Below are 19,207 nucleotides of genomic sequence, written 5' to 3'. Positions count from 1 at the left end.
AGTATGCTTTAATCTAATCGCCAGTTAGCTTATAATATAAAATTGCATTTAGGATAATTTATTTAAGAGTTTTAATTTGATTAAAAGTCTTATAATAAATAGGTAATTGATTAAGTCTAGGATTCTTACTAAGATAAATAAGATTTATATTTTGGATAAATTAATTAAATTGATTAATAAATTAGAGTCTTAATAATTTGGGAATCCTAGATAGTCAAAGATTAACTTACGTTTATGAGTATATTAATTAGGTAGGTTCCTATGAAGTTGGGAATCCTATGAAACCATGGAATAAATCACGTTTAATATAACTGGCATTTAGTGAGTTTGTTTTAGGAACATGTAGATCATGCCTAGAAACTAGGATGCATAAATTGTAACGACTTAAACTAGTGGAGAAACTTAATGCAGTACTTCGTCCTTACTCCACATGTTCTTCTGTTTACTTAGTCATAAGATCATGTCTACTTTGTAGGAAACATGTCTCAGTAAGTGGAAGTTTACTTGGGGAAGAGGATAATTGTTGCCTATAAAAAGAGAACGTTTTTACCTTTGCAAACTGTCTGACATAGTGAAAAATAATTATATACTCCATATACTTTGTCTTACTCATTATTAAGTCAGTTCCACATACTTGTTCCTTTAGAATTCCAAGTTCTTGTTTCTTAGTGTTTATTATTCAAGCTTATGTTTTATTTTGAGAGAGAGAGAGAGACTTTGGGTAAAGTCTTGTTGGGCTAAGGGTTTGAGTGAACTCTTATGGTGTAGGCTTTGAGTTAAGCCTGAGTGCAGAGAGAGAGAATGCTTCAGAGTAGAAGCAATAAGCGTAGTTGTTTGAGGGAACAACTATTTGTTACTTGAGTTCGTAGAGGAACTCAAGTAAGGTTCGAGTTTCTAATAGGTTTGTAACCGATATGTTATTGCCCTATTATAGTGAAGAGTTATAGAGCAAATGTAATGCCCCGACCTCTAATCCTCATAATTAAACAACGGAATTTACCTGATTCGGTCGGGACATTACCGCCGTAACTCCCTCTTGGGAAGTACAAGGAAACCATCAAGCATAAGCTATTAAATCCTCCAAATTAATATAATAGTCCTTTTTATAAACCAAAATAAAAGTACATAACTCACTAAAAGTCTTTAATTAAACTATTAAAACATTAAGCATAAACTAAGTGGATATTATTATGGTGAAATTCCTCACCACTACCTGTTTCCATCGTTCTCCGCAGTACCTAAAACAGAGAACAAAACGGTGAGCCAAAGACTCAGTAATGAACTATTCTAGCAACGTAAATTCATTTCAATTCATTTTATTTAATAACATAGGGAGAATAAAATAAGGTAAAACATTTTATAAAGCCATTTATTTAATTTATTCATAACTTTTGGGTGCACATGCTAGCCGTGGCAAGTATGACATGGTGGAACGTCTTCCACGATGGACCGCTGTCCATAAAACATGGGGCCTTGGCCCGAAAACATGAGCGCCTTGGCTCAATGGGCGGATGCCCCATGGGTACATGCATGACCGAGAATCGTAACTGTTAGGTTATGATACATATGAACAACATAAATCATGCGGAAAAACCTTAATGTCAGGAATCAAATTAATTGCACATAATCATATAATTAGTCTAGGATGCATACACTTTGTAGCGTGCCCTCCCTAGCTGCGCCCGAACCGAACAAGAACAAGTCTTTAGGACTCCAAGTGTTGTCCCTCCGTAGAAAGTCCACAGCACGTCCGGATCCGCCTTAAGCTTGACCAACTAGAATCGCCTTTAAGGTACTTAGAATTTTCGGCTAAATAGGGCAAGTGTTTGGCTGATTTTTGCTTGAAAATCTTACCTTTGAATACTTGAAAAATCGTCCATAAATTGTGAACCTAGGCACATATTTATAGGGCTATTGAAAGGGATTTAGAATCCTATTAGGATACCAATTAGTTTAATTAGAATCTCATTAAAACTCTATTAAACAAATTCTATCTATTAGGATTAGGATTTAATCATAGAACGAATTCCATTAGCTTTAGGATTCGTATTGAACACAAGCGTTGCACGAGCACGAGCATGAGCACGAGCCGCACAGCTCGCGCAAGCCTTGCGGCCCACGCGAGATGCACAGCCCCCAGCCCACGAGCTCGCGCGCGCCATGGCCTTGCTGGGCCTGGCCTTGCGCTGGGCCTGGCGAGGTTTTGGCAGCGTTTTGTTGGGCGCTTGGCTTGCTGGACGCAGGCCTGGTTTCGTGCTGGGCCTTCGTCTAGCAAGTCTCGTCCGATGCTAATTCGTACGATGCGCTTCCGATTAAATTCTTGATTCCGGAATTCATTTCCGATACGAACAATATTTAACATTTCCGATTCCGGAATTAATTTCCGTTTCGAACAAATATTTAATATTTCCTTTTCCGGAATTATTTCCCGATTCCGATAATATTTCCGATTCTGACAATATTTCCGTTTCTAGTAATATTTCCTATTTCGGCAATATTTCCATTTCCGATAATATTTTCCGATACGTACCATGTTTCCGTTTCCGGCAACATCTACGACTTGGATAATATTTATATTTCCGATACGATCCATATTTCCGTTTCCGGCAATATCATCGTTTCCGGAGTATTCATTGTTTGCCTTTGACGATCTTAGCTCCCACTGAAACCAAGATCCGTCGATTCCGAATATCCATAGACGGAGTATTTAATGCCATTAAATACTTGATCCGTTTACGTACTATTTGTATGACCCTACGGGTTCAGTCAAGAGTAAGCTGTGGATTAATATCATTAATTCCACTTGAACTGAAGCGGCCTCTAGCTAGACATTCAAATCACTTGATCTCACTGAATTATTAACTTGTTAATTAATACTGAACCGCATTTATTAGACTTAACATTAAATGCATACTTGGACCAAGGGCGTTATTTCCTTCAGTCCCCCACTTGTCCTTAGGGACAAGTGTGCATTTCCTAATTCCTTTGTCACTCGATGCTTGCTCTTGAACATAAGGTAAGAGTTGTCATCCTTATTATGTCCAGAGGTGTTTCTCGGTTTCAGAGTTCAACTGGTCAAATAAACAGATAATCATAGCCTATGATTCATCTGAGCACGGCCATGCGCGCATTTTATAGTTTCTAGCTCTCCGAGTGGCCTTGTACAACTTTCAGCATCTCATCCCGATTTATGGGAGGACAATCCCAATCTTGCGATCTTGAGATTAGACTTCGTTTGATAGGTGATTACCTAAGCGTTGCCTTTATAGCCTCCTTTTATGGTGCGACGGTTGACAACGTCAAAGTAAGCAGTTCTCAAACAAGTTATCTCAAATCACTCAGGTATTGAGGATTAGTGTCTAATAATTTTAATGAAATTTACTTATGACAGATTTTCATCTCTTACAGTAAAGTTTCTTAGGTCTGTCCGATACTAGTCTTCCCAAAGTAAGTATCTATGCAAATGATTACGACATTGCCATGTCCACATAGTTCAAGAAACAGAACTACTAGTCATCTTGCATTCTAGTCGTCTAACGTTTTCTATGCGTCCATCTTTATAGAAAACTCCGACCAGGGACCATTTTCAACTTTTGACATTCAAGTTCACTTGATAGACATTTCTTAGTCACGGGACTAGTCCTGGCAGTCTATCTTGAATATTTCGTCAAATTGAAGGGACTCATCATTTAATACTAAACCAAGATTAAATGGAATATGAAAATACATTTCATATATGATAAATGTTCATCCCTAATGTTTTACAACCATGGGCCTCAAACCCATCTTTAAAACAGTTCATGGAATTCAAAGCTATGCTTGATTTCCAGTGCTACAATGTGAGTGTTGCTTCTCACTTGTTGCATAGGTTTAGTTATCATGCTTTGCCAATCTTAATATCCTTTTCATCGAATGTTCTTCGAGATAGGATGATAAGATCTTTTGAGTTTGTTTTATTTTGTGGTATAGTCTTTCTTACTTCGATAGTGGTTCTACGCATTTTGCAATGAAGAACCATCAAGTCAGCAGACATGTGATCCACCCAAGTTCAGTGAAGAACTCTTTGATGTAAACAACTCTGTTTTATTGCTTCTTAGGCAATAATTTCTTTTACTTCAGCTGTTTAGGTTGCTAGTGATGCTTTGTTTGGATTTCCTTATCCAAGCAGTTCACAGATATGTGGAAGACTTTCCAACTATATCTTAGAACATAGAAATTATTATTTTAGTTGCCCACGCAACAACTCATGGTCTCCAATCCATGTTGCCATTTCAAAACACGATGCTCTTTAGCTCGTCCTTGTCAATGGTTAACTCCAAAGGAATCTTTCATGATCCTTTTCCAGTGTTTATGCATGTAGCATCAATATTTAGCATATATTTATTTCCTTGAATCAAGAACTAATCCTATGTACCTTTTCAAGCACCATAAGTTTTTTTTGATCTCAATCTAGTTGATATTTACTTAGAACAATAGATATTGGTATGTGTTCGTCATGCCTAAAGCCATACGATACATTTTTGGCAATCCTCATATTATATCATACATGATAAATTCTCCTGCAGAATAATTCCCAATTTGAATTCTATTCATGTAACTTTAGCTCATCTAGTTTCAGTAGATACTAAATCCAGCTAAATTCTTTGACATATAATATAGGTTAAGAATCTCATTTAGATCCTTTGATGTTTAACTTAGTAAATGCTTATACATAGTTCAAACATTCATTACTTAGATTTATTCACATGGGTCGAATATCTCCAATGGAGTATGTCGTGTTTTATTTAGTAAATGTCATTACTTAAAACAATATTATAAGATCTTTGTAAATAGATCTTGATACCCAGTATGTACTAAGTTTCGCCATGGTCCATCATTGATGAATAATTTCAAATCTAAGTCATTAGCATTTGAATGTTATTTCACAATAGAGAGATATGTGTGATACACATAGGACCAAATTAAGTTTTAACGTACTCCCACTAAACTTCTTATATATCTATAAGAATCATGTATATTTTATGATACTAAAATTCTTATTAGCTTCACTAAAATACAGTTCTAATTCCCAATTGCTTGCTTAAATCTGTACTTAGATTTCATAAGCTAGCTTTCCTTTTCAAGCATTTATTTGGATCCATAAATCCTATGACATACCATGTACATAGTTTCTTCCAACATTTGATTGAGGAATACGTTTTGTCATCCAATTGCCATATGTACCAATATGCAATCATTGCTTGAATTATAGACTTGAGCATTACGATTATGCATGAGGTTTCAACACAATCCATGTCGTGAATTTTCTTGTAACCTTTAGCAACTAATCTAGCTCTGTGTGTGAACACAATTTCATGTTTGATGGTTTTTATCCTTAAAACAAACTTGCAACCAATAGGTGTGAAACTATTCTTGCAAATCAACAAAATGTCAATTTTGTCATGAAAACATTGATTATGTTTTATGGCCTTTAACCATCTAAAACATTTGAGTCTATATTTGGCCTTTAACCATTTTAGGGAATCTAGGTTTCGTCATAGCTTTCTTACAAGTTCACAAACTCATTAATCTACATGATAATAGTTTGACTGTAAGTTGTAGGTTTCTTCACTATCTAATAGAAGAATTGCATAGCTTCAGTGACCTGAACTCCATGCCTACTAGGGTATAGAACATCAAACAATAGAATATCAATAGCCACTTGTTAGTCTTTTGAATATTCTTTTCTCCTTGAAGCACTTGTAAAGTCTTCTAAGAGATGTCTATTCTTTAAAGACACTTCTAAAGTCCTTAAAGAATAAGTGTTCGGATTTTCTAAAGAACTTAGAAAAGCCTCCGAAATGTCCGATTTATGTTTGTTATTCGCCTCGAAGACTTTCGAGGTCTATTTTCTCCCACTTGTCATTTTGGAAACGAATCTTCAAAAGGACATTATTTCGAGCAAACAAACATTATGTTCTCAAAAATTTGTGGTAGAAACAATACCTTTGTGTCTCATTTGAATAAATCACAATGAAACATATATCTATTCTTGGGCCTTAGTTTGTTGAATAACAAACGCTAAGCTCCCACTGAGTTTAGGAACTCTTTAGATATATATATTATGAAAAGATATTCCGAAATTACTTTTCAATAGCTTTGACGAATTTGGTTTTTTTTGGTGGTAGTTGAGCATTTTGTTTTAGAAATTATAGGAAAAGTCTTTATGATTCATCATTGATCGAATCAAGTACTAATTGACTTCGATCATTCCAACGTAGATATGCCATATCTTATGGAGCTAGATCGTGAAATTACAACACATAGTCATTGATGATCATTCTTGGTATAAGTAATCAACAACATGATCTAACCTAGATCTTTATGATTTCTTGCCAAGTGGATTTTATACTTCTGAATCTTTGAACTAGCCAAACAGATTCAACTTACATCACATTGAGTAAATAAATCCATATTTCACTCAAAACCATGTGAAATAATAAAGTCATAAAATATTTCTTTAGCTTTGAACTCTATTGTCTTAGGTGTTCTAACAATAGTTCATATATTTTGTTATTTTCAACAAGTAAGACTTGCTTGTCTTAAATTGATCTAGAAATCAATCAACTTTCAAAAAGTCTATCAGAATAGGGCTTTTGAATGTTAACTTGTTGACATGGTCTAAGTAACAATGCCAAAGATTAGTGGAACTCAAATCAAGAGATTGATTTGAACCTAGTAAAGTTCTTATTGTTAAAGATTTGTTTGTTTTAATCAAGCATACTGACTCAACCCGTAAATGACCATTTCATTCACATAAACAAACAAACATTGTTTTTGTTTTTCTTGAATGTGAGTCTTTCTGTGTTTGAAACAGAAATTTAGGTATGCTGATTATGGAACAAAATAGCCATTAAGTTCCATCCTTGAAAGGACTTAAATTAAACTAGATGACCCTACAACTAATGTAGCATTGTCATGCTTCATTTCCCACTTGTAGGTCATTAGTGTAGCCTAGCTTCCATTGTTTGAGTTATTACCGAAGTAAGAACCTCAAGCGGGATGTGATACCAAGGAAGTTTGATTGCTAGGACACTTCTCTTTAAACATAAACTTTTAGGTAGAAACGGAATCGTAAATTCCTTTCATTTGTTCCATGTTTTCCTATTTCTTGTACCCTTTCTTATAGTCTAAGAATTAAATTCTCTAGTGTTGACTTTTATACTTTGTTTAGACATGTCCAATGTCACTCCAACAAAGTTCTTACCATTTTATTTATGTTGAATATTTTGTTTCAACTAGATGATCGTACCAGAAGCTTCTAAAGTTCTCTAAGCATCGATCTATTCGAATGTCTAGAGACTAGACTCATTCGAGAATTAAATGGACAAATATTTTAGGTTGTTAACCATTGGTAAAGCTGAGCGTTTAAACTCAATGCTTTATGATCTCAAAACTACATTGTATTTTGAATTCACAAGCACCAATCGGTTCGCCATTCGACTTTGATACTCGAAAACAACCATAAAAGTCTCTAAAAGAAACGTACATTTTAAATTGCTCATTGTCTTCATTTCCGTGAATCGTTCTTGGATTCACTACCTGTAATACCCCGATTTTTTTTAAAACTCGAATAATTATGCTTAATTATTTTTATTAGCGCAAAACCGTTTTAAATCTCACTTTTTGAACTTTCAATTTTAAATTATTTTGACTTAGAAATTTAAATATTTGAATGGTAAGATTATTATTATTATTATTATTATTATTATTATTATTATTATTATTATTATTATTATTATTATTATTATGATTTCATAATTTTTGATTTAAAGTTGTAAATATTTTCGATTTAAGTTCAAGTAGAGGAGTAAAAATCAGAAATTTTCCTAACATTTTGCAATTACCAAAGTACCCTTTTTTTCAATTGAGAAACCAAAAATCAGTTTCTCTCTTACTCCCTTCTTCTCCCTCACGCCACTTTCCCTTTTTCTCCATGGAAGTCAAGCTTACTTTCCACTTGTCACCACCCTTGTTCATCTCAATATGACTCATCAATTCCATGACACTAATCAGAATTTCCATACCTTAGTCATCAATTTCTGAATTCTTCTTCACATTTGTCAATCAATTAAGCTTCACATTTGTCAATCAATGGAGCTTCAATTGAGGTCATCTCCTATGTCATCCAACACCATTCATCACTATAAATATCCAGCCAATTGAACCAAAAAAACATCAAATTTGAATTAACCTTCAATCAAGCTTTCACCATTAAAAATCATGGAGTTTTCACCATTCTTACCTCCCTTGTTTTAATTAAACCACCGTCGACAACACCAATGCCTAGCCACCACCACCACCACTGTCGAGAGCCCTTCCAAACACGGTGCACCTTCAAGTGTAGTCAGCCAACATCACCCCCTCACCCCTTCGCCTTCTCTTCCTCTCACACTCTTCTGTCTCTCCCTCTCCTCTCCGTGCGGGCAGCACCGCTGCCCCATCCAGAAGCCACCACCGTAGCCCCTTTTCACCGGCATTCTCCTGCGCCGCGAAAGACCACCTCCAGAAGCATTCCTTCCTTCCACTTCGTTCGTTCGCCGACTTCTTTGCTCTGCCGCTCTTCCCTTCGGTTTTGTGCTTGTGTTCCAGGAAAAGTGGTTTTTTGGAAACCCACTTTTCCAAATACAAAGAATTGGTTGACTTTTCTTTCCAATTAATTGGGTAAGTTTTTTGTACTCTTTTACTTTATAATTCTAAAAGCCCAAAGTAACAAATGGCTAATGCTATGTGATTAAGTGAAGACTTTAAGTTTTTTTTTATTAAAAAAAATAAACTAAACTAAGATCTACTGACTATTTTTATTTTAAAACGTAAAAACTATACTTGTGTAGTTACTAATTGGATTATTAATACTCCTAACTTACACGAATAATCAGTGCTCGGAACTCGGGAAGAACGGTCCATCAAAAAGGAAGTATAAACTACGGTTGAGGTAACATCTATTGCTAACACCCACAATCCCCTTATGAACTGTGTTTTATGAGATTATGAAATATGTTTATAATGATATGTTTTTATTGGATTGTGGGATATGAAATATGTTTATAAGTGTGTTTTATGAATGATGATATTTAAATGTGTTTATGAATGTTTTTATAAGAATGATGTTTTTGAGTTACGAATAAGATACGAAACATGATAAATAAAAGTGTAACAGGTTCTGGCAGTTAGTGGGGTTACTATTTCTAGGTCGTGCACGTACCGCCGTACCGCGGGACACCCAACAAGGGAGAGTGATACTTGAGGGTTACCGCAAGCTAAAAAAGAAACGAATTAGGTACGGGCGTATGTCTGTGAGGGGGTCGAAAAAGCACGAGGCTAATGCGTGACCTTGTCCCTCGTGGGTGTGACGTTTCTTTTTGTCAAATCAAGTGTAATTGGATTTCCTGTGAGTTTACACCCAATTGACTAGTAATATAGGAGTCGACATTCAGTTTTTAAAGACAATGAGAAAAACTGACAAAACCCGGTTATCGTGACATAAAGGGAGTGCAATTATGTTTGACCACGACGGCCGTAGGTTCCCTTGTGATCCCTGGTGTGGGGATCTCTCAACATACACCCGCAAGGTAGAGATTGAGGGTTCGGGGGACTGTAACTACCGAGAGGAGTACTCGCTCTTCGATAACTCCAGAGGCAGGATATCCTTACTAGCTCAGCATAAATAATTGAAGGGACATGCGTTAACTATTAAACTAATCTGAGTTGATTTTAACAATATGCAACATATAGTACTAGATCGATCGCGGTTATCTGATTTAGATTGCTTTAAGGGACCTAGCATGATAATCCAATTTCCCAACATATTATCTTTATTAGGCGTGATCGAACAATCAGTTTTAATTAGTTTAACAGTTCATAAAAGGGCGAGGAAAGCAATTAAATCATAGAAAAGGGACACATTACGACGCACCCTTGAGAGGTGCGTCACGGTTCTCAGAAAACTAACGAGTTTGACTTTGCTATTTCTCCTTTTATTTAACGAATCTCAAGTTACGGGACATGATACGTTCTGTTCGATTTATGGATCGATTGCGACAGAACGCGTGATCAGTTTTTGCAGCGTGAGGCTTAGGCTTAGGGGTTTAGAGTCAATACTCAGAATAATAATTGTGTGTTGTCCTTTTTTTACGTCGAACTTGGGCTATATTTATAGAAAAGAGTTAGTGGAAAGATAGAATTGTAGAACTCTAATCCACAAGGAATTAGGAAAGAATACTTCCCAGGTAATTTCAGCGCCCAGGCTTGGGCGCCGAAGATTTCGGCGCCCAGAGCCAGGCGTTGAAAATAGGATCTAGGCTGTTTTCTTAGTCAGATTCGGATTCCTAGAATCCGGAGTGTTTGAGAGTTAACCGAGTCTTTTAGTGCGTATTAACCTTGTGACAGAATGCGTCTGGGCCCGTTACGAACTCTAGGCTCGTTAGGATTTTAATTAATACGTGACTCTTATTTTCGAATCATATTAGGAATAGGATTCTTTCGCAATTTCTATCTCATTTAGGATTTATGTTGGAGTGCAACACCTAATTCTGACAGGTTTCTATCTTTTACGACTTGCCACTTTTAACAACTACCCATTACGACAGTTACTATTTTTAGCAGATTTCCATAAATAGCAGGTTTCGGGTGAAATGAAAAGGGGAATTGAGATTCGTTATTTTATAGGAGATGCGTTGTCAAGTGGAGATTTATGTTCTCATCATCGAACCTTCCCTTTCGGGAATGGGGACAAAAGTAGGTGTCTACAGTCAGCCCCCACTTTGACTGAGTCTTGGAGTAAGACGATGGTCAAAGTATTAGACGGAGTGCGTCACACAAGCCATGGTGACCTGCTTTTGCGAGGGTCTCACGAGCCCCCGAGTGATAACATTTGACTTAAGGGTCATCACTTGAAGTGTCGACATATCCCTCACGTGTCATTGGGATTTGTCAACGGATAGTATAGAATACTCCCTCACTTTGTCATTGGAAGTATCTAAAGAGGCGTAGGAACTCCCTCACTTTGTCATTGGGAGTAGCTACAGATGTTTTCGAAATTAAAGCTATAAAGTGTAATTGGGCCTGGCCAAGCCCAATCACGAGGTAAAAATATTTTTAAAGATTCTCATTTTCAGGGTTAGCTAAACGAGAAAACCCCCTTGTTTTTATGGGACGTAAAACGAAGGAAAATCCAGCACATCGTTCTTTTTGGAAAAAATGGAAAACCATTCTTTTAAATTTTGGAAAAAAGGAAAGCTACTCACATCGTTCTTTTTTTGGAAAAACGGAAAACCAATCTTTGGAAAGGGGAAGCTACTCACATCGTTCTTTTTTGGAAAAACGGAAAACCAATCTTTGGAAAAAAGGGAAGCTACTCACATCGTTCTTTTTTGGAAAAAACGGAAAACCAATCTTTGGAAAAAGGGGAAGCTACTCACATCGTTCTTTTTTGGAAAAACGGAAAACCAATCTTTGGAAAAAGTTATCGCTGCAGTGATTAAGGACCTGCGCGGTTAGTGACGCAGACCCCGCCGGCTAAAGATGGCGAGCCTGTCCGCTAAGGGTGGACACCCCGTCCGATAGAAGTGGACGAATCTGTTTTCGAAATTTGAAAATAAGGACCTACGCGGTTTTGTGACGTAGACCCCGCCGGCTAAAGATGGCGAACCTGTCCGCTAAGGGTGGACACCCCGTCCGATGGAAGTGGACGAATCTGTTTTTGAAATTTGAAAATAAGGACCTACGTAGGCCCCGCCGGCTGAAGATGGCGAACCTGTCCGCTAAGGGTGGACACCCCGTCCGATAGAAGTGGACGAATCTATTTTGAAATTTATTTTGTGTTTATTTTTTGAAAATGAGGACCTACGTGGTTTGCGCCGTAGACCCCGCCGGCTGAAGATGGCGAGCCTGTTTCATTTTGAATTTTGAAAATTTTATTTTTGGAAAACTGAGGATTTGCGCGGCTAGTGACGCAGACCCCGCCCGCTGAGGGTGGGCGAACCATGTCCGCTGAGGGTGGACGTCCCTGAATTCGTTTTTCGTTTTGGAACTCGCGTGGTTCGTGACGTGATCTTGCCAACTGAGATGGGCAAGTTTCCTATTTTTTCATCATGATTTCTTTTTTTTGAGAATTTCCTTTGTTCATTCTTGCAAGAGCGAATTCTTTCGAGGGATGCTCGAATTTAGTTGTAAACTGAACGTGGGTTGACAACGGGTTTAGACGGACCTTTGTCTTGCGACCGTCTGCTTTCGTGGTTTTGAGCTAGTCTTTATGGCTCGATTTTTGCCACCACTTGGTCTTTGATCAGAGGACCATGTACAAGTGTCAATGACGACCCTTTTGTGAGGTCGAACCTGTTCTTTTGAGATCATCCAAACATGGGACGGCGTATAGCGTAGTCCGGGAATGTGATTTCGATTGCGCACTCTTTGTTGGAGTATACTTTTCGCGAGCCCTCAAGCACTTGGGCTTTTGTTGGTCATTTTTCGCATACTTCATAACGTCTTTTTATCATGTTCGGGGTCGTGCTCGTATGTGCGAGCGACCTTTCATAGTGGTGTGCTATTTTGGCGAAGTCATGGGGTGCGACTTCAGTCTTGGGGCGACAAGGTTTAATATCACCCGGTTTAGCGTGGCCTGGATTAATCTTTTGACAGACAAACATTTTTATTTGAGAAACCAACGACGTAACAACATTTTTTTGGTGTTTCGAAGAATGACCTTGATATTTCATATTTGTTTTGAAAAGTGTACATATATGTTCCTTGAGACAAGTCTAAGTTTCGACCAAGTTTTACCATTGCTATTTGGGAGCTTAAAGGTGCTTTTGGGCTTGATCTTAATTGCAATAGGGCCTCGTGTCTAGCAACACAGTTTTAAGTCTTTTCCTGTTCCGCGTTTTGTGAAATTTGGGCCTTGGGCTGCATTTTTGGCGCCCAAGACTGGGCGTTAATTATTTCGGCGCCCAGCTTCGGGCGCTGAAAGTCCTTTCCTGGCGAATTTTGACTTTCGGATTTCTTAACGCGTTTCCGAATGGGATCAGGGTGTCACTTGATGCGTTCAGCTATATATAGGGGCTAGATACGTCCCTATTTTCCATCACTCTCAATTTCCTTTTTCTTTGCTGCGTTTTAGTTACTCCTTGCTTTCGTCATGTTGATTCCCACTTTCTCACTCCAATGGGCTGTTAAGCGTTAGCTACGGGCCCTTACTCCTACAGAAAAAGGCTTTGTTGAAAGAATACCACTCAGAGGCACTTTTAGGCTTACAACAAATTAACATTGACTATAATTTTCTGCACGCAGCCCTAAGCTTTTGGGATTCCGATCATCATGTTTTTGTCTTCCGGGGCATTGAAATATGTCCTTTGCCAGATGAATTTGCTGCGATCCTTGGTTATCCTACTAATGCTACCCCTGCCACTCCTGGCACTATTGAAGAGAGTAAAACAACCATAGGGGCTTTCCTAGGACTAGATGCTAACATGCTTGCTGAAATTATTGTAGGTGATGAGGTTAATTTGGCAAAACTTGTAAAACACCACTTTAGGCCTAGTAAGAATATGACCGAACAGAAATTGAATATTCGAGCCCTTGTATTTTGCTTGTTGAATCATTATTTGCTGTCGAATAACAATGGTGAGTTCGGTGACATAAGGTTGATCCCCTTGATTAGCCAGATGGAAAGTTGCTATTCTATTATGCCGTTGGTTGTTGCCGAGACTTTGCTGAGTGCGGATGAGCTGAAGAAGGACGCCAAATCTGAATATTTTAAGGGAAGCCCCATATTACTGCAGGTAATCGATTTTTTCTTTGCGCACGTATACGTTTTTTTTGCATATATATTTTTTATTCGTCCTGCCTTGGGGCTGAGTTTCAGCGCCCAGGGCTGGGCGCTAGAATTATCGGCGCCTGGTCCTAGGCGTTGAAACTGCGCCCCAGGAACCGTTTTCTTTTTTTTTTTTTTTTTTATTGTACCCGTTTTTTGCAGATTTGGCTCGTGGAACGGCTTAGGCTCTTGGAAACTCCTGCCGATCCTAAACATTATCGCCCTATAGCCTTGGGTAACCGAAAATATTTGCACCGAGGCCAGGACGAGGCCGAGTGGGCCTCCTTTTTTACTCATGGTATCTGTTCTATTAAGTGGGTGGTACCGTGGTGGGGTTTGACTACTATGACGGGGGGTTCTGATGTATCGGTTTATGTTTCCTTGTTGGGGCTATCTCGGCCCACTTATATTTTCCCTTACCGAGTCATGCGTCAATATGGTTTAAGGCAGACTATCCCCTTTTCTGATACGGTACCACCTAAAGTAGCGGCCTTTTCACAAGCACGGGTTCAAGCGTGGGCTAAGTATTATGATGGTCTCCCGCGTTGAGCCGTAGCTACAAATGGCTTTGTGGGTCTTTTTGAAAACTACAAGTTGTGGATGAGCTCCGATGATAAGGCTGTGAGGACCGAGGCTCGAAATGGGAAGCCGGATGAACTTTTAATACCTCGTATTCGGGTTAGATATGAGGGCCGTGATTCTGCCAACCCTCGCACCCATGGTATTAAGACTGTGAAAGCTCGTCCTGATCGAAAGCGAAAGGAAGTTCCTCCCCGTTCCAGTTCTAGGCCTAAAAAGGTGCCTAACATGAAGGGGCCTGCTGTTGTTAAAAGAAGTGCAGGATCTTGCGGAGATCGTCGCCGGAATAATGTATGGGTTAGGAAGGCTCAGCCGCCTGTAGAAACAGTGGCTAGTATAGTTGATGATAATAATTCTTCTCCCATCATTGTCTGTGCCCTTGAGGCTGAGCGGGCCATAACCGAGAATGTTTCTGAAGCCTTGGCATCTTTGGAAGTTAGTGTCCAGGAGCCGGTTCTTATGGAGATTGATATAGGGGCAGCGCAGAAGACTGTGGGGGTGGATCCTGCGAACATTGCCCTCTACAAGACTTTATTTGATGATCCGGAAGAACTAGAGTAGTGTAGTTCTTGCTAGGGTGTAGGTGCCCTTTATTTATTTCAGCCGTGTTTGTTTTTTCATTTCTTAGCACTTTGTTTTCCTTCTTATTATTTTTCAATAAAGGCGTATTTTATTTTTCATTTTCATTTTTTGTTTCTCCTCTTTTTTATATTTTCATATGTCTAACACTTTTTGCACAATTTATATATGTTTTTTTATTGGACCGAATCCTTGGTAAGGATTGCCTACGTATCTTGTCAGAATCAGGTCGCGCGTAGTTCTAGCTAGAATAAATTCTAAGATGCCGGATTTTAATAGATATGCCCTGAGGTGGAAGCATATTACTTAACCGGTCAAATGAGTGAAGTACTATCATTATTTTCATCTGCTGTTTTTTTGCTGTGAGTCGCGTAAAAAATGAAATTCGACTACTATTTTTTGGTGAGCCTATTTGGAAACGTGCTGTACCCCCCAAGTGTTCGTTATTTTTCTGTTATGTGCGGATAAAATGACGAGCACTTCTAAAAAAATTTAGGCAGGCAGAGAGTTTCAACGCCCAGGCCGGGGCGTCAAAGATTTCGGCGCCCAGCCCTGGGCGCTGAAAATGATTTCTGGCGGTCGTTTTTTGACGCTTTGCTTCACGTGTTCTTGCATTTATTTCTTTTTCTTCGTTTTAGTGCTTTGCTTTTTACTTGTATAAAAATTAATTTTGAGGCTATTTCGGAGGCTTTCTTGACTGTTAGCGTGAGACGCATTTTTGTCCGGATTAATTTTTTCTATTCGTGACTTGAAACGATTTTGAAAATGGGGTTAGGGTGCGGGAGTTATGAAGATCTTTGTGTAGGCTTTTGAGGTGGGTTGAGGTGCGTGTCGTTTTTGAAGGGTATGGTGGGGTTACATTTTATTAATTCCCTTTTTAAGCAACATTTGCATTTGTTTTGGATTTTGATTTCCTTCGATTTCTTTGGGTTGCATGGACTGACTTTTATGATGACACTGGTTGACCTTTATGTTTTGGGGATATGAAGGGGATGGTACGGTTTATTTTGTGGGTTTCGGGAATTGGTTCCCATGGCACTATTTCAAGACCGAGTGGGCCTCGTTTGTTGGGCCTAGAGTGGGCCGCCTCTTTATTTTTATATTTTGCAAGTACATTTGGTGCTTACTAGTGTTGGAATAAAAATTTTAGGAGAAATATTACGCCTTTATTAATTTGGAAAGTAAGGAAAACACACTGAAATAAAATTGACCTATATTCTAAGGGGTCTTAGGACCATCTAAAGTCTTTATTATTTTTATTTTTTTTAACCAATCTAAAGAACTACTAGGCGCTTTTTACTACGGTGCTCTATGTGGCTCAAGCCTTGGGTTTAGTCTCGTAAAACTTTGGTCCTTCACCGGTACTCATCTTGAATTCTATTCCTTTTGCATTGACCCACTGATATGTCTTCACCCATCCGTTCTCGATCTCTTCTAGTGTTGATGCAGGAGCGATTAACCGGGTTGGATCGAAACCTTCATCTTGTAAAGCTAGGGTAGTCATCACAGTCTCGTCCTCCATAGGCCTCGATTCGTTAAACAATGTCCATAGAGCCTGGTCGTCCAATATTTCAGCTGTTTTAGTCTTGGTGAGGTGGGGTGCCTCATCCAAGGTGTGGCAGTCATGGAAGATTTCAAATCCTGGTTTTAGCAAGCCATCCTGAACGAAGGGTTCAGGGAAATCACAGCATGGGTGTCCTTCTCCTTCCCGAACGAACATTCCGTTAAGGGTTCTTTGATACGGGGGAAGGAGGGTGGTTTGTTTGGCCTTGTTAAGGCGTAGCCTAGACAGGCGGTCAGCAATATCTTCCTCCGTTGGTTCATAGCCTAAGCCAAAGGGAGTAGATTTGTTGGGTAAAGGATGGAATGTGCATTCCTTCTTCCTTATGCCCAATGGGGTTCCAGGGAAATAGCCTTGAGCCAACAGCATTCTAGGGATGAATCGGGATGCGTGCGGATCTAGGAATGCTGGATCATAGTCTTCGATGAACTGGATTGCTTCTTCCATTTGAAACCCGTAAAGGTCGTCTGCAGTTTCGGCCGTTCCAACCATAGTACAACTGACGTCGAGAGGAGGGGCGCGGATTTCTAGTATTACCCCGTTATGGTTAAGTTTAACCATTTGGTGCAAGGTAGAAGCCGCACCTCTTAAGTCATGGAGCCAAGGTCGCCCCAAGAGGAGGTTGAAAGTGGGCTTGATGTCGATTATTTGAAACTCCGTGGTGCGTGCCACAGGCCCGGTTTGTATGGTAAGGTTGATTTTTCCCAACACAGGCCTTCGGGAGTTATCATAAGCTCGTACCCCTTGCGTGGAGGTTTGGAAGTCATCGTTTCCTAGCCCCAAGCAATGGGCGGTTCACAATGGGCAAACATTAACCGCCGAACCGTTATCTACGAGCGCTAGGGGGATGTTTTGTCCTTTTCATCCAACTACTAGATAGAGGGCTTTATTGTGAGCACCCCCCTCTTTGGGCAAGTCTTTGTCAGTGAAAACTATGGCCTTTTCTCCGGCATCTCTCGTGACATGGCTAACCAATGACTCAGGTGTGATATCTGTAGGTACTGAGATGAGGTCGAGTGAGCGAATAAGCTTTTCGCGATGTTCCTTTGAAGTACACATGAGATCCCAGATGGTAATTTTGGCTTTAGTTCATTTTAGTTGTTTCAAGAGAGGATTTTCAATGACTTCCGCGACGGTGGTGTGCCGTCCATTCTCAGGAGTTTGCCTAACTGGGATATCGTCCATAGGAGGTGGGCGAATATCCGGTTGGTATATTCTTCCGGATCGGGTGAGGTTGTCAACCTCGGGCTCCTGAGGGGTGGTGTCAATGAGAGCATACCCAGGCCAAGTTTCAGTAAAGAGGTCCTGGCCCGACACTTGAGATAGGTAAATATCTTCAGCCAACGTTAGGGAGAGGTATCACTTCATCCTCTATCATGTCCTGGATTGTATTTTTTAGGTTCTAGCAGTTTTCAGTGTCATGTCCATTTCCTTGATGGAATTTGCAATAAGTACCTTCGACCCAATATTTGCTCTTGACAGGAGGGTCACGGGTGGGGCCTATAGGTCTCAACTTTCCTTGATTGGTTAGTCTTTCGAAGGCTTGTACCAAAGTCGACCCGAGTGGGGCAAACTTTCGGTCTCTAACCCATCTTCCAGGGCTTCTTCGGGCGGGAGTCTCCTCTACGGCATGGACTTCTTGGGCTTGAGATGTGTTGCCCCTGTTGTAGGTGTTGCTTTTGTATGTGGGTTTACTTGGTATTGTTTTTGCGAGATCATCCTCGATCTTTATTCCCACATCATAAACTCTTTTGAAAGTGTCAAGTCCCAGGTACCTAAGGTGTTGTCTGTAAGCCGGGTCCAGGTTGTCAATGAATTTTTGGACCAAATCTGTTTCGGGAGGCCTATTGATTAATTGGGCCGCCTGATCCCTCCATCTAGCAAAGTAGGTTGTGAAACCCTCATTTTTCTTTTGGAAGAGAACTTCCAGCTCGCGCATGGTGACTTGAAAATCCATGTTCGACGAGTATTGCTTGATGAAGACATTGACAAAGTCTTCCCAAGTGGGGAAGAGCTTAGGGTCCTGGTGATAGTACCATTTGAGCGGCACAGGTTCCAAGGACAAAGGAAAGGCAGGTAAATACATGGACTTGTCCACGCCTTTCAAGTTCATGGCATTCACAAAGCTCAATAGATGATCACGGGGATTGTCCGTGGCTTTAAACTTTGGTAAGTCAGATGAAATAAACTTTTCTGGTAGTTTGCCAGGAAAAGGTTCAGGATCGAGGGAGAAGTACTTGCTCCCCATGGTTTGCTGTAGGACCATTTTTTCAATCCTCTTCTCGTTATCGAGGTCATTTTTGGCTTGTGCAGCCGCTAAGGCTTCATTTTCCATTTTCAGTTGGCCCATGAGTTGGGTCATTTGAGCCATCTGGTCTCGCAATTCTTCGATGGACATGTTTGAGGGTGCAAATCGAGGTTGGGGAAGCGGAGATCCTTGAAATGAGGGATGACGGACGGAGCTTGGAGTCACTAAACCTGGTTGATTTCCTGATCGGCACCAAGTGGCAGGACCAGTCCTATGCATAAGATAAGCTAAAGTTTAGGCCCCAAAGTTTCAAGTATTACTTAGTCTAGACTTCGACTCTCTCTATTGGGTTTTTACTCTTTCTTTTGTTGGTACACTTTTAGTTCTTTCT

Source organism: Spinacia oleracea, chromosome 6, assembly GCF_020520425.1.
Source record: "Spinacia oleracea cultivar Varoflay chromosome 6, BTI_SOV_V1, whole genome shotgun sequence".
Taxonomy (NCBI): Eukaryota; Viridiplantae; Streptophyta; class Magnoliopsida; order Caryophyllales; family Amaranthaceae; genus Spinacia; species Spinacia oleracea.
This window is presented reverse-complemented; position numbering follows the sequence as displayed.